Source organism: Mesoplodon mirus (genome assembly GCF_964341445.2).
Source record: "Mesoplodon mirus genome assembly, chromosome: 13".
NCBI classification, from domain to species: domain Eukaryota; kingdom Metazoa; phylum Chordata; class Mammalia; order Artiodactyla; family Ziphiidae; genus Mesoplodon; species Mesoplodon mirus.
This window is the reverse complement of record NC_138989.1, coordinates 94,910,611-94,926,516: the sequence shown is the minus strand read 5'-3', so window position 1 is coordinate 94,926,516 and position 15,906 is coordinate 94,910,611. Positions and strand designations below refer to the sequence as shown.

Sequence of the window (15,906 nt, the reverse complement as noted above, 5' to 3'; positions counted from 1 at the left end):
TGATCCAGGAATCCCACTTCTGGGCATATACCCAGAGAAAACCGTATTTCAAAAAGGCACATTCACCACAATGTTCGTTGCAGCACTATTTACAATAGGCAGGTAATGGAAGCAACCTAAATGCCCACAGACAGATGAATGGATAAAGATGTGGTACATATATAAAATGGAATATTACTCGGCCATAAAATGGAATGAAACTGGGTCATTTGTAGAGACATCGATGGATTGAGAGACTGTCATACAGAATGAAGTAAGTCAGAAAGAGGAAAACAAATATTGTATATTAATGCATATATGTGGAGCCTAAAAATGGTACAGATGAACTGGTTTGCAGGGAAGAAATAGAGACACAGAGGTAGAGAACAAACGTATGGACACCAAGTGTGGGAAGCCATGGGGTGGTGGTGGTGGGATGAGTTGGGAGTTTGGGATTGACCTGTATACATGTATATGCATAAAATACATAACTAATAATAACGTGCTGTATAAAAAAATAAATAAAATTAAATTTCAAAATTTTAAAAAATAAAATTTAAAAATAAAACAGAAAAAAGTTCTTCCCGTCACACAGATGTATTTATAGGAATGAATTATTTCCATGCTTATATCTATGAATACATAAAAGAGGAATAAAATCTAACTTGAACGATAAAAGAAAAAAAAAGTGAACCCACGAGTTATACAGAGGAAAAACCTATCACGGCACTTGCTCCAGCGGTAAACAATTCTGAAATTGGTCAGAGGTGGGGAACCATCTCCCATACAGCCAGCAACCCACCCCCCACGCAAGGAGCGTCCTCATTGCAAAGCTGGGGGACCGTGCCGAGGCATCTGTGAGTAAACGTGAGCTGAGCCCCAGGCCAGCTGCTGCTGAACTGTCCCCACCCTTTCCAGGTAAAACACCTGAATATGTACAAGGGCTTGAAAGCCTAGAGGAAGGACTGTGTAGCCACACCAGCGACAGCACGCAGGCCAACTTGGTGCCTGCAGGCCAGCCAGGGTGGTCCTGGACCCTAGCGCTCTTCCAGAAGCTTTCCATTGCCCTGCCAAGGATACCCATCCTGTCCCGGCCCCCACTGCTTTTTTCCTTCCTCACCTCTCTCCGGAGAGAAATTCCAGCGGAATGTATGGGTGACACATCCTCTTCTTTACAGGCGGTTGCCTGGCAACTCCTGCAGAAAGGCCAGCAGAACCCCACTCACACCGGGCCACCCACAAAGCTGTGGCCCATCACTCCCTCCCACCAGCACAGCCCCGAGACTGCTGACGGGGCAGAGAATATGGAGTCAGGCACAGCTTCAGGGGCTATTGCTGCCTGGAGCTCTGTTTATATTGACCTCAACGAGGCACACCTGGGGAGGGCGGGCCGGCAGGGTAAGGCTGCCCAGGTCAGCTAATCCACAACCCTCAGGGAATCACATTGTTGAAAATGGACCCCGCTAAGGCAGAAGAGATGCCAAGGAAAAAAAGGACACAATGCCATTTGCAGCACCGTAGATGAGTCTAGAAGTAATCACGTGACTTGTAGTAAGTCAGAAAGTGAAAGACACATATCATATCATATCACATATAGGTGTTACCTAAAAATGGATACCAGGACAGATATTTCCACGGAGAAGGGCAATCACAGATTCATTAAACAAACTTATGGTTCACCAATGGAAAGGTGTGAGGATTGGTTTCATTACAATATCGGGGTTAACAGACATATACAAACACAGGTGACATATATAATCACCAAAGACCTACAGAATACCAAGAGAGGACTACTCAACATTCTGTCATAACGTACATGGGAAAAGGATCCCAGGAAGAACAGTCATCTGTATATGTGTAAAAGAACCACATCTTCCACACCTACAACAAGCCAAACATTGTAATCAAACTTGCTGTAATAAAAAATAAAAAATTAAATTAAAAGCACGAACAAGAAGTAGTGAGACAAACGTGAGGGGCTTTCTCCTGGCACATTCCATTCTAAACTCCAATCTAGAACACCACTTCCACTGAGGCTCTCTTGCCCTAATAAACAGATTTGGCAAGGGAGGACTGCTGCCACCTTGTGGCCATTTCACAGAACAGCAGCTTTAATCCCAGCGCTAATGGTCAGTTGATATTCAAAATCATTGCAGGCCTGTAAATGACACCTGCCCTGAAAACAAATCCTGGGGTCACATATCGACCAAAAATTCAAAGGACGTTCATATTTCAAAACGACCATTTCAAAAGGCATATTTTACGCACATTAGTGTTCTGCTTCTTTTCCTTTCTTTCCTTTTTTGTTAAAAAACACGGGAATGGAAAAAGGCATCCCTCAGAATGGGCGAAAATCGTTGCGGATGAATTAATGGACAGAAGTTTAATCTCCAATATATATAAACAGCTCATGCAGCTTAATATTAAAAAATTAACAACCCCCCAAAAATGGGAAGAAGATCTAAAGGGACGTTTCTTCAAAGGAGACACAGAGATGGCCAAGACAAACATGAAAAGCTGCTCAACAGCACTAATTATTAGAGAAATGCAAATCAAAACTACAATGAGGTATCACCTCACACCTGTTAGAATCGGCATCATCAGGAAATCTACAAACAACCAATTCTGGGGAGGGTGTGGACAAAAGGAGCCCTCTTCCACTATTGGTGGGAATGTAAATTGATACAGTCACTATGGAGAACAGTATGGAGTTTCCTTTAAAAATCTAGAAATACAATTACCATCTGATCCAGCAATCCCACTTCTGGGCATATACCCAGAGAAAACCGTATTTCAAAAAGGCACATTCACCACAATGTTCGTTGCAGCACTATTTACAATAGCCAGGTAATGGAAGCAACCTAAATGCCCACAGACAGATGAATGGATAAAGATGTGGTACATATATAAAATGGAATATTACTCGGCCATAAAAAGGAATGAAACTGGGTCATTTGTAGAGACATCGATGGATCGAGAGACTGTCATACAGAATGAAGTAAGTCAGAAAGAGGAAAACAAATATTGTATATTAATGCATATATGTGGAGCAGAAAAATGGTACAGATGAACTGGTTTGCAGGGAAGAAATAGAGACACAGAGGTAGAGAACAAACGTATGGACACCAAGTGTGGGAAGCCATGAGGTGGTGGTGGTGGGATGAGTTGGGAGATTGGGATTGACCTGTATACATGTATATGCATAAAATACATAACTAATAATAACGTGCTCTTTAAAAAAATAAATAAAATTAAATTTCAAAATTTTAAAAAATAAAATTTAAAAATAAAACAGAAAAAAGTTCTTCCCGTCACACAGATGTATTTATAGGAATGAATTATTTCCATGCTTATATCTATAAATACATAAAAGAGGAATAAAATCTAACTTGAACCATAAAAGAAAAAAAAAGTGAACCCACGAGTTATACAGAGGAAATCCCTATCACGGCACTTGCTCCAACGGTAAACAATTCTGAAATTGGTCAGAGGTGGGGAACCATCTCCCATACAGCCAGCAACCCACCCCCCACGCTAGGAGCGTCCTCATTGCAAAGCTGGGGGACCGTGCCGAGGCATCTGTCAGTAAACGTGAGCTGAGCCCCAGGCCAGCTGCTGCTGAACTGTCCCCACCCTTTCCAGGTAAAACACCTGAATATGTACAAGGGCTTGAAAGCCTAGAGGAAGGACCGTGGAGCCACACCAGCGACAGCACGCAGGCCAACTTGGTGCCTGCAGGCCAGCCAGGGTGGTCCTGGCCCCGGGCGCTCTTCCAGAAGCTTTCCATTGCCCTGCCTGAGATACCCCTCCTGTCCCGGCCCCAACTGCTATTTTCCTTCCTCACCTCTGTCCGGAGAGAAATTCCAGCGGAAGGTATGGGTGACACATCCTCTTCTTTACAGGTGGCAGCCTGGCAACTCCTGCAGAAAGGCCAGCAGAACCCCACTCACACCGGGCCACCCACAAAGCTGTGGCCCCTCACACCCTCCCACCAGCACAGCCCCGAGACTGCTGACGGGGCAGAGAATATGGAGTCAGGCACAGCTTCAGGGGCTATTGCTGCCTGGAGCTCTGTTTATATTGACCTCAACGAGGCACAGCTGGGGAGGTCTGGCCGGCAGGGTAAGGCTGCCCAGGTCAGCTAATCCACAACCCTAAGGGAATCACATTGTTGAAAATGGACCCCGCTAAGGCAGAAGAGATGCCAAGGAAAAAAAGGTCACAATGCCATTTGCAGCACCGTAGATGAGTCTAGAAGTAATCACGTGAATTGTAGTAAGTCAGAAAGTGAAAGACACATACCATATCATATCACTTATAGGTGTTACCTAAAAATGGATACCAGGGCAGATATTTCCACGGAGAAGGGCAATCACAGATTCATTAAACAAACTTATGGTTCACCAATGGAAAGGTGTGAGGATTGGTTTCATTACGATATCGGGGTTAACAGACATATACAAACACAGGTGACATATATAATCACCAAAGACCTACAGAATACCAAGAGAGGACTACTCAACATTCTGTCATAACGTACATGGGAAAAGGATCCCAGGAAGAACAGTCATCTGTATATGTGTAAAAGAACCACATCTTCCACACCTACAACAAGCCAAACATTGTAATCAAACTTGCTGTAATAAAAAATAAAAAAAAAATAAATTAAAAACACGAACAAGAAGTAGTGAGACAAACTTGAGGGGCTTTCTCCTGGCACATTATATTCTAAATTCCAATCTAGAACACCACTTCCACTGAGGCTCTCTTGCCCTAGTAACCAGATTTGGTAAGGGTGAACTGCTGCCACCTTGTGGCCGTTTCACACAACAGCAGCTTTAATCCCAGCGCTAATGGTCAGTTGATATTCAAAATCATTGCAGGCCTGTAAATGACACCTGCCCTGAAAACAAATCCTGGGGTCACATATCGACCAAAAAATTCAAAGGACGTCCATATTTCAAAACGACCGTTTCAAAAGGCATATTTTACGCACATTAGTGTTCTGCTTCTTTTCCTTTCTTTCCTTTGTTGTTAAAAAACACGGGAATGGAAAAAGGCATCCCTCAGAATGGGCGAAAATCGTTGAAGACAAATCAATGGACAGAGGTTTAATCTCCAATATATATAAACAGCTCATGCAGCTTAATATTAAAAAAACAAACAACCCCCCAAAAAATGGGCAGAAGATCTAAAGAGACGTTTCTTCAAAGGAGACACAGAGATGGCCAAGACGCACAGAAAATCTGCTCAACAGCACTAATTATTAGAGAAATGCAAATCAAAACTACAATGAGGTATCACCTCACACCTGTTAGAATCGGCATCATCAGAAAATCTACAAACAACCAATTCTGGGGAGGGTGTGGACAAAAGGAGCCCTCTTCCACTATTGGTGGGAATGTAAATTGATACAGTCACTATGGAGAACAGTATGGTGTTTCCTTAAAAAAACAAGAAATACAATTACCATCTGATCCAGCAATCCCACTTCTGGGCATATACCCAGAGAAAACCGTATTTCAAAAAGGCAGATTCACCACAATGTTCGTTGCAGCACTATTTACAATAGCCAGGTAATGGAAGCAACCTAAATGCCCACAGACAGATGAATGGATAAAGATGTGGTACATATATAAAATGGAATATTACTCGGCCATAAAAAGGAATGAAACTGGGTCATTTGTAGAGACATCGATGGATCGAGAGACTGTCATACAGAATGAAGTAAGTCAGAAAGAGGAAAAAAAATATTGTATATTAATGCATATATGTGGAGCCTAAAAATGGTAGAGATGAACTGTTTTGCAGTGAAGAAATAGAGACACAGAGGTAGAGAACAAATGTATGGACACCAAGTGTGGGAAGCCATGGGGTGGTGGTGGTGGGATGAGTTGGGTGTTTGGGATTGACCTGTATACATGTATATGCATAAAATACATAACTAATAATAACGTGCTCTTGAAAAAAATAAATAAAATTAAATTTCAAAATTTTAAAAAATAAAATTTAAAAATAAAAAAGAAAAAAGTTCTTCCCGTCACACAGATGTATTTATAGGAATGAATTATTTCCATGCTTATATCTATAAATACATAAAAGAGGAATAAAATCTAACTTGAACCATAAAAGAAAAAAAAAGTGAACCCACGAGTTATACAGAGGAAATCCCTATCACGGCACTTGCTCCAACGGTAAACAATTCTGAAATTGGTCAGAGGTGGGGAACCATCTCCCATACAGCCAGCAACCCACCCCCCACGCTAGGAGCGTCCTCATTGCAAAGCTGGGGGACCGTGCCGAGGCATCTGTGAGTAAACGTGAGCTGAGCCCCAGGCCAGCTGCTGCTGAACTGTCCCCACCCTTTCCAGGTAAAACACCTGAATATGTACAAGGGCTTGAAAGCCTAGAGGAAGGACCGTGGAGCCACACCAGCGACAGCACGCAGGCCAACTTGGTGCCTGCAGGCCAGCCAGGGTGGTCCTGGCCCCGGGCGCTCTTCCAGAAGCTTTCCATTGCCCTGCCTGAGATACCCCTCCTGTCCCGGCCCCAACTGCTATTTTCCTTCCTCACCTCTGTCCGGAGAGAAATTCCAGCGGAAGGTATGGGTGACACATCCTCTTCTTTACAGGTGGCAGCCTGGCAACTCCTGCAGAAAGGCCAGCAGAACCCCACTCACACCGGGCCACCCACAAAGCTGTGTCCCCTCACTCCCTCCCACCAGCACAGCCCCGAGACTGCTGACGGGGCAGAGAATATGGAGTCAGGCACAGCTTCAGGGGCTATTGCTGCCTGGAGCGCTGTTTATATTGACCTCAACGAGGCACACCTGGGGAGGGCGGGCCGGCAGGGTAAGGCTGCCCAGGTCAGCTAATCCACAACCCTCAGGGAATCACATTGTTGAAAATGGACCCCGCTAAGGCAGAAGAGATGCCAAGGAAAAAAAGGTCACAATGCCATTTGCAGCACCGTAGATGAGTCTAGAAGTAATCACGTGACTTGTAGTAAGTCAGAAAGTGAAAGACACATACCATATCATATAACTTATAGGTGTTACCTAAAAATGGATACCAGGGCAGATATTTCCACGGAGAAGGGCAATCACAGATTCATTAAACAAACTTATGGTTCACCAATGGAAAGGTGTGAGGATTGGTTTCATTACGATATCGGGGTTAACAGACATATACAAACACAGGTGACATATATAATCACCAAAGACCTACAGAATACCAAGAGAGGACTACTCAACATTCTGTCATAACGTACATGGGAAAAGGATCCCAGGAAGAACAGACATCTGTATATGTGTAAAAGAACCACATCTTCCACACCTACAAGAAGCCAAACATTGTAATCAAACTTGCTGTAATAAAAAATAAAAAAAAAATAAATTAAAAACACGAACAAGAAGTAGTGAGACAAACTTGAGGGGCTTTCTCCTGGCACATTCCATTCTAAACTCCAATCTAGAACACCACTTCCACTGAGGCTCTCTTGCCCTAGTAACCAGATTTGGTAAGGGTGAACTGCTGCCACCTTGTGGCCGTTTCACACAACAGCAGCTTTAATCCCAGCGCTAATGGTCAGTTGATATTCAAAATCATTGCAGGCCTGTAAATGACACCTGCCCTGAAAACAAATCCTGGGGTCACATATCGACCAAAAATTCAAAGGACGTCCATATTTCAAAACGACCGTTTCAAAAGGCATATTTTACGCACATTAGTGTTCTGCTTCTTTTCCTTTCTTTCCTTTTTTGTTAAAAAAAACGGGAATGGAAAAAGGCATCCCTCAGAATGGGCGAAAATCGTTGCAGACGAATCAATGGACAGAGGTTTAATCTCAAATATATATAAACAACTCATGCAGCTTAATATTAAACAAACAAACAACCCAAAAAACAATGGGCAGAAGATCTAAAGACACGTTTCTTCACAGGAGACACAGAGATGGCCAAGACGCACATGAAAAGTTGCTCAACAGCACTAATTATTAGAGAAATGCAAATCAAAACTACAATGAGGTATCACCTCACACCTGTTAGAATCGGCATCATCAGGAAATCTACAAACAACCAATTCTGGGGAGGGTGTGGACAAAAGGAGCCCTCTTCCACTATTGGTGGGAATGTAAATTGATACAGTCACTATGGAGAACAGTATGGAGTTTCCTTAAAAAAATTAGAAATAGAATTACCATCTGATCCAGGAATCCCACTTCTGGTCATATACCCAGAGAAAACCGTATTTCAAAAAGGCACATTCACCACAATGTTCGTTGCAGCACTATTTACAATAGGCAGGTAATGGAAGCAACCTAAATGCCCACAGACAGATGAATGGATAAAGATGTGATACATATATAAAATGGAATATTACTCGGCCATAAAAAGGAATGAAACTGGGTCATTTGTAGAGACATCGATGGATCGAGAGACTGTCATACAGAATGAAGTAAGTCAGAAAGAGGAAAAAAATATTGTATATTAATTCATATATGTGGAGCCTAAAAATGGTACAGATGAACTGTTTTGCAGGGAAGAAATAGAGACACAGAGGTAGAGAACAAATGTATGGACACCAAGTGTGGGAAGCCATGGGGTGGTGGTGGTGGGATGAGTTGGGTGTTTGGGATTGACCTGTATACATGTATATGCATAAAATACATAACTAATAATAACGTGCTCTTTAAAAAAATAAATAACATTAAATTGCAAAATTTTAAAAAATAAAATTTAAAAATAAAAGAGAAAAAAGTTCTTCCCGTCACACAGATGTATTTATAGGAATGAATTATTTCCATGCTTATATCTATAAATACATAAAAGAGGAATAAAATCTAACTTGAACCATAAAAGAAAAAAATAAACCTGATCCCACGAGTTATACAGAGGAAAACCTTATCACGGCACTTGCTCCAGTGGTAAACAATTCTGAAATTGGTCAGAGGTGGGGAACCATCACCCATACAGCCAGCAACCCATCCCCCACGCAAGGAGCGTCCTCACTGCAATGCTGGGGGACTGTGCTGAGGCATCTGTGAGTAAAGGTGAGCTGAGCCCCAGGCCAGCTGCTGCTGAACTGTCCCCACCCTTTCCAGGTAAATCACCTGAATATGTACAAGGGCTTGAAAGCCTAGAGGAAGGACAGTGGAGCCACACCAACGACAGCGCGCAGGCCAACTTGGTGCCTGCAGGCCAGCCAGGGTGGTCCTGGCCCCGGGCGCTTTTCCAGAAGCTTTCCATTGCCCTGCCTGAGATACCCTTCCTGTCCCGGCCCCCACTGCTTTTTTCCTTCCTCACCTCTGTCCGGAGAGAAATTCCAGCGGAAGGTATGGGTGACACATCCTCTTCTTTACAGGTGGCAGCCTGGCAACCGCTGAAGAAAGGCCAGCAGAGCCCCCCTCACACTGGGCCACCAACAAAGCTGTGGCCCCTCACTCCCTTCCACCAGCACAGCCCCTAGACTGCTGACGGGGCAGAGAATATGGAGTCAGGCACAGCTTCAGGGGCTATTGCTGCCTGGAGCTCTGTTTATATTGACCTCAACGAGGCACACCTGGGGAGGGCGGGCCGGCAGGGTAAGGCTGCCCAGGTCAGCTAATCCACAACCCTCAGGGAATCACATTGTTGAAAATGGACCTCACTAAGGCAGAATAGAAGCCAAGGAAAAAAAGGACACAATGCCATTTGCAGCCCCTTAGATGATTCTAGATGTAATCACGTGATTTGTAGTAAGTCAGAAAGTGAAAGACACATATCGTATCTTATCACTTATAGGTGTTACCTAAAAATGGATACCAGGGCAGATATTTACACGGAGAAGGGCAATCACAGATTCATTAAACAAACTTATGGTTCACCAATGGAAAGGTGTGAGGATTGGTTTCATTACGATATCGGGGTTAACAGACATATACAAACACAGGTGACATATATAATCACAAAAGACCTACGGAATACCAAGAGAAGACTACTCAACATTCTGTCATAACGTACATGGGAAAAGGATCCCAGGAAGAACAGTCATCTGTATATGTGTAAAAGAACCACATCTTCCACACCTACAACAAGCCAAACATTGTAATCAAACTTGCTGTAATAAAGAATAAATAAAAAATAAATTAAAACCACGAACAAGATGTAGTGAGACACACATGAGGGGCTTTCTCCTGGCACATTCCATTCTAAATTCCAATCTAGAACACGACTTCCATTGAGGCTCTGTTGCCCTAGTAACCAGATTTGGTAAGGGTGAACTGCTGCCACCTTGTGGCCGTTTCACACAACAGCAGCTTTAATCCCAGCGCTAATGGTCCATTGATATTCAAAATCATTGCAGGCCTGTAAATCACACCTGCCCTGAAAACAAATCCTGGGGTCACATATCGACCAAAAAATTCAAAGGACGTCCATATTTCAAAACAACCGTTTCAAAAGGCATATTTAACGCACATTAGTGTTCTGCTTCTTTTTCTTTCTTTCCTTTTTTGTTAAAAAAAACGGGAATGGAAAAAGGCATCCCTCAGAATGGGCGAAAATCGTTGCAGACGAATCAATGGACAAAGGTTTAATCTCAAATATATATAAACCGCTCATGCAGCTTAATATTAAAAAAACAAACAACCCAATACAAAAATGGGCAGAAGATCTAAAGAGACGTTTCTTCAAAGAAGACACAGAGATGGCCATGACGCACATGAAAAGCTGCTCAACAGCACTAATTATTAGAGAAATGCAAATCAAAACTACAATGAGGTATCACCTCACACCTGTTAGAATCGGCATCATCAGGAAATCTACAAACAACCAATTCTGGGGAGGGTGTGGACAAAAGGAGCCCTCTTCCACTATTGGTGGGAATGTAAATTGATACAGTCACTATGGAAAACAGTATGGAGTTTCCTTAAAAAAAACTAGAAATAGAATTACCATCTGATCCAGCAATCCCACTTCTGGGCATATACCCAGAGAAAACCATAAATCAAAAAGGCACATTCACCACAATGTTCATTGCAGCACTATTTACAATAGCCAGGTAATGGAAGCAACCTAAATGCCCACAGACAGATGAATGGATAAAGATGTGGTACATATATAAAATGGAATATTACTCGGCCATAAAGGGGAATGAAACTGGGTCCTTTGTAGAGACATCGATGGATCTAGTGACTGTCATACAGAATGAAGTAAGTCAGAAAGAGAAAAACAAATATTGTATATTAATGCATATATGTGGAACCTAAAAAATGGTACAGATGAACTGATTTGCAGGGAAGAAATAGAGGCAGAGCGGTAGAGAACAAACGTATGGACACCAAGTTTGGGAAGCTATGGGGTGACGGTGGTGGGATAAGTTGGGAGATTGGGATTGACCTGTATACATGTATATGCATAAAATACATAACTAATAATAACCTGCTGTATAAAAAAATAAATAAAATTAAGTTTCAAAATTTTAAAAAATAAAATTTAAAAATAAAACAGAAGAAAGTTCTTCCCTTCACACAGATGTATTTATAGGAATGAATTATTTACATGCTTATATCTATAAATACATAAAAGAGGAATAAAATCTAACTTGAACCATAAAAGAAAAAAAAAAACCCTGAACCCACGATTTATAAAGAGGAAAACCCTAACAGGGCACTTGCTCCAGTGGTCAACAATTCTAAAATTGGTCAGAGGTTGGGAATCATCTCCCATACAGCCAGCAACCCACCCCCCACGCTAGGAGCGTCCTCATTGCAAAGCTGGGGGACCGTGCCGAGGCATCTGTGAGTAAACGTGAGCTGAGCCCCAGGCCAGTTGCTGCTGAACTGTTCCCACCCTTCCCAGGTAAAACACCTGAATATGTACAAGGGCTTGAAAGCCTAGAGGAAGGGCGGTGGAGCCACACCAGCGACAGCACGCAGGCCAACTTGGTGCCTGCAGGCCAGCCAGTGTGGTCCTGGCCCCGGGCGCTCTTCAGGAAGCTTTCCATTACCCTGCCTGAGATACCACTCCTGTCCCGGCCCCCACTGCTTTTTTCCTTCCTCACCTCTGTCCGGAGAGAAATTCCAGCGGAAGGTATGGGTGACATATCCCCTTCTTTACAGGTGGCAGCCTGGCAACACCTGCAGAAAGTCCAGCAGAGCCCCCCTCACACTGGGCCACCAACAAAGCTGTGGCCCCTCACTCCCTCCCACCAGCACAGCCCCGAGACTGCTGATGGTGCAGAGAATATGGAGTCAGGCACAGCTTCAGGGGTTTTTGCTGCCTGGAGCACTGTTTTTCTTGAACTCAACTAGGCAAACCTGGGGAGGGCCAGCTGGCAGCGTAAGGCTGCCCAGGTCAGCTAATCCACAACCCTCAGGGAATCACATTGTTGAAAATGGACCTTGCTAAGGCAGAAGAGAAGCCAAGGGGAAAAAGGACACAATGCCATTTGCAGCACCGTAGATGAGTCTAGAAGTAATCACGTGACTTGTAGTAAGTCAGAAAGTGAAAGACACATATTATATCATATCACTTATAGGTGTTACCTAAAAATGGATACCAGGACAGATATTTCCACGGAGAAGGGCAATCACAGATTCAGTAAACAAACTTATGGTTCACCAATGGAAAGTTGTGAGGATTGGTTTCATTACGATATCGGGGTTAACACACATATCCAAACACAGGTGACATATGTCATCACCAAAGACCTACAGAATACCAAGAGTGGACTACTCAACATTCTGTCATAACGTACATGGGAAAAGGATCCCAGGAAGAACAGACATATGTATATGTGTAAAAGAACCACATCTTCCACACCTACAACAAGCCAAACATTGTAATCAAACTTGCTGTAATAAAAAATAAAAAAAATAAATTAAAAACACGAACAAGAAGTAGTGAGACAAACTTGAGGGGCTTTCTCCTGAAACATTCCATTCTAAATTCCAATCTAGAACACCACTTCCACTGAGGTTCTCTTGCCCTAGTAACCAGATTTGGTAAGGGAGAACTGCTGCCACCTTGTGGCCGTTTCACACAACAGCATCTTTAATATCAGCGCTAATGGTCAGTTGATATTCAAAATCATTGCAGGCCTGTAAATGACACCTGCCCTGAAAACAAATCCTGGGGTCACATATCAACCAAAAAATTCAAAGCAGGTCCATATTTCAAAACGACCGTTTCAAAAGGCATATTTTACGCACATTAGTGTTCTGCTACTTTTCCTTTCTTTCCTTTTTTGTTAAAAAACACGGGAATGGAAAAAGTCATCCCTCAGAATGGGCGAAAATCGTTGCAAACGAATCAATGGACAGAGGTTTAATCTCCAATATAAATAAACAGCTCATGCAGCTTAATATTAAAAAAACAAACAACCCAATACAAAAATGCGCAAGAGATCTAAAGAGATGTTTCTTCAAAGGAGACACAGAGATGGCCAAGACGCACATGAAAAGCTGCTCCACAGCACTAATTATTAGAGAAATGCAAATCAAAACTACAATGAGGTATCACCTCACACCTGTTAGAATCGGCATCATCAGAAAATCTACAAACAACCAATTCTGGGGAGGGTGTGGACAAAAGGAGCCCTCTTCCACTATTGGTGGGAATGTAAATTGATACAGTCACTATGGAGAACAGTATGGAGTTTCCTTAAAAAAAATTAGAAATAGAATTACTATCTGATCCAGCAATCCCACTTCTGGGCATATACCCAGATAAAACCGTAAATCAAAAAGGCACATTCACCACAATATTCGTTGCAGCACTATTTACAATAGCCAGGTAATGGAAGCAACCTAAATGCCCACAGACAGATGAATGGATAAAGATGTGGTACGTATATAAAATGGAATATTACTCGGCCATAAAAAGGAATGAAACTGGGTCATTTGTAGAGACATCGATGGATCGAGAGACTGTCATACAGAATGAAGTAAGTCAGAAAGAGGAAAAAAAATATTGTATATTAATGCATATATGTGGAGCCTAAAAAATGGTACAGATGAACTGGTTTGCAGGGAAGAAATAGAGACACAGAGGTAGAGAAGAAACGTATGGACACCAAGTGTGGGAAGCCATGGGGTGGTGGTGGTGGGATGAGTTGGGAGATTGGGATTGACCTGAATACATGTATATGCATAAAATACATAACTAATAATAACGTGCTGTATAAAAAATAAATAAAATTAAATTTCAAAATTTTAAAAAATAAAATTTAAAAATAAAACTGAAAAAAGTTCCTCCCGTCTCACAGATGTATTTATACGAATGAATTATTTCCATGCTTATATCTATAAATACATAAAAGAGGAATAAAATCTAACGTGAACCATAAAAGAAAAAAAAGTGAACCCACGAGTTATACAGACGAAAAACCTATCAGGGCACTTGCTCCAGCGGTAAACAATTCTGAAATTGGTCAGAGGTGGGGAACCATCTCCCATACAGCCAGCAACCCACCCCCCACGCAAGGAGCGTCCTCATTGCAAAGCTGGGGGACTGTGCCGAGGCATCTGTGAGTAAACGTGAGCTGAGCCCCAGGCCAGCTGTTGCTGAACTGTTCCCACCCTTTCCAGGTAAAACACCTGAATATGTACAAGGGCTTGAAAGCCTAGAGGAAGGGCCGTGGAGCCACACCAGCGACAGCACGCAGGCCAACTTGGTGCCTGCAGGCCAGCCAGGGTGGTCCTGGCCACAGGAGCTCTTCCGGAAGCTTTCCATTGCCCTGCCTGAGATACCCCTCCTGTCCAGGCCCCCACTGCTTTTTTCCTTCCTCACCTCTGTCCGGAGAGAAATTCCAGCGGAAGGTATGGGTGACACATCCTCTTCTTTACAGGTGGCAGCCTGGCTACTCCTGCAGAAAGGCCAGCAGAGCCCCACTCACAGCGGGCCACCCAAAAAGCTGTGGCCCCTCACTCCCTCCCACCAGCACAGCCCCGAGACTGCTGACGGGGCAGAGAATATGGAGTCAGGCACAGCTTCAGGGGCTATTGCTGCCTGGAGCGCTGTTTATATTGACCTCAACGAGGCACACCTGGGGAGGGCGGGCCGGCAGGGTAAGGCTGCCCAGGTCAGCTAATCCACAACCCTCAGGGAATCACATTGTTGAAAATGGACCTCGCTAAGGCAGAAGAGAAGCCAAGTGAAAAAAGAACACAATGCCATTTGCAGCACCGTAGATGAGTCTAGAAGTAATCACGTGACTTGTAGTAAGTCAGAAAGTGAAAGACACATATCATATCATATCACTTATAGGTGTTACCTAAAAATGGATACCAGGGCAGATATTTCCACGGAGAAGGGCAATCACAGATTCATTAAACAAACTTATGGTTCACCAATGGAAAGGTGTGAGGATTGGTTTCATTACGATATCGGGGTTAACAGACATATACAAACACAGGTGACATATATAATCACCAAAGACCTACAGAATACCAAGAGAGGACTACTCAACATTCTGTCATAACGTACATGGGAAAAGGATCCCAGGAAGAACAGACATCTGTATATGTGTAAAAGAAACACATCTTCCACACCTACAACAAGCCAAACATTGTAATCAAACTTGCTGTAATAAAAAATAAAAAAAATAAATTAAAAACACGAACAAGAAGTAGTGAGACAAACTTGAGGGGCTTTCTCCTGGCACATTCCATTCTAAATTCCAATCTAGAACACCACTTCCACTGAGGCTCTCTTGCCCTAGTAACCAGATTTGGTAAGGGTGAACTGCTGCCACCTTGTGGCCGTTTCACACAACAGCAGCTTTAATCCCAGCGCTAATGGTCAGTTGATATTCAAAATCTTTGCAGGCCTGTAAATGACACCTGCCCTGAAAACAAATCCTGGGGTCACATATCGACCAAAAAATTCAAAGGAGTTCCATATTTCAAAACGACCGTTTCAAAAGGCATATTTTACGCACATTAGTG

The 15,906-nt window shown here is 43.0% G+C and overlaps 1 long non-coding RNA gene across 1 annotated transcript in view; it reads left to right on the top strand.

Moving 5' to 3' along the window:
• Positions 1-14,317, top strand: part of LOC309814918 — a 460,101-nt gene extending 445,784 nt beyond the window's left edge. Inside the window, exon 2 of the long non-coding RNA XR_014295775.1 lies at positions 14,080-14,317. This is a non-coding gene — a long non-coding RNA (uncharacterized lncRNA). The remainder of the gene's footprint in view (positions 1-14,079) is intronic.
• Positions 14,318-15,906: the final 1,589 nt, after the last annotated feature.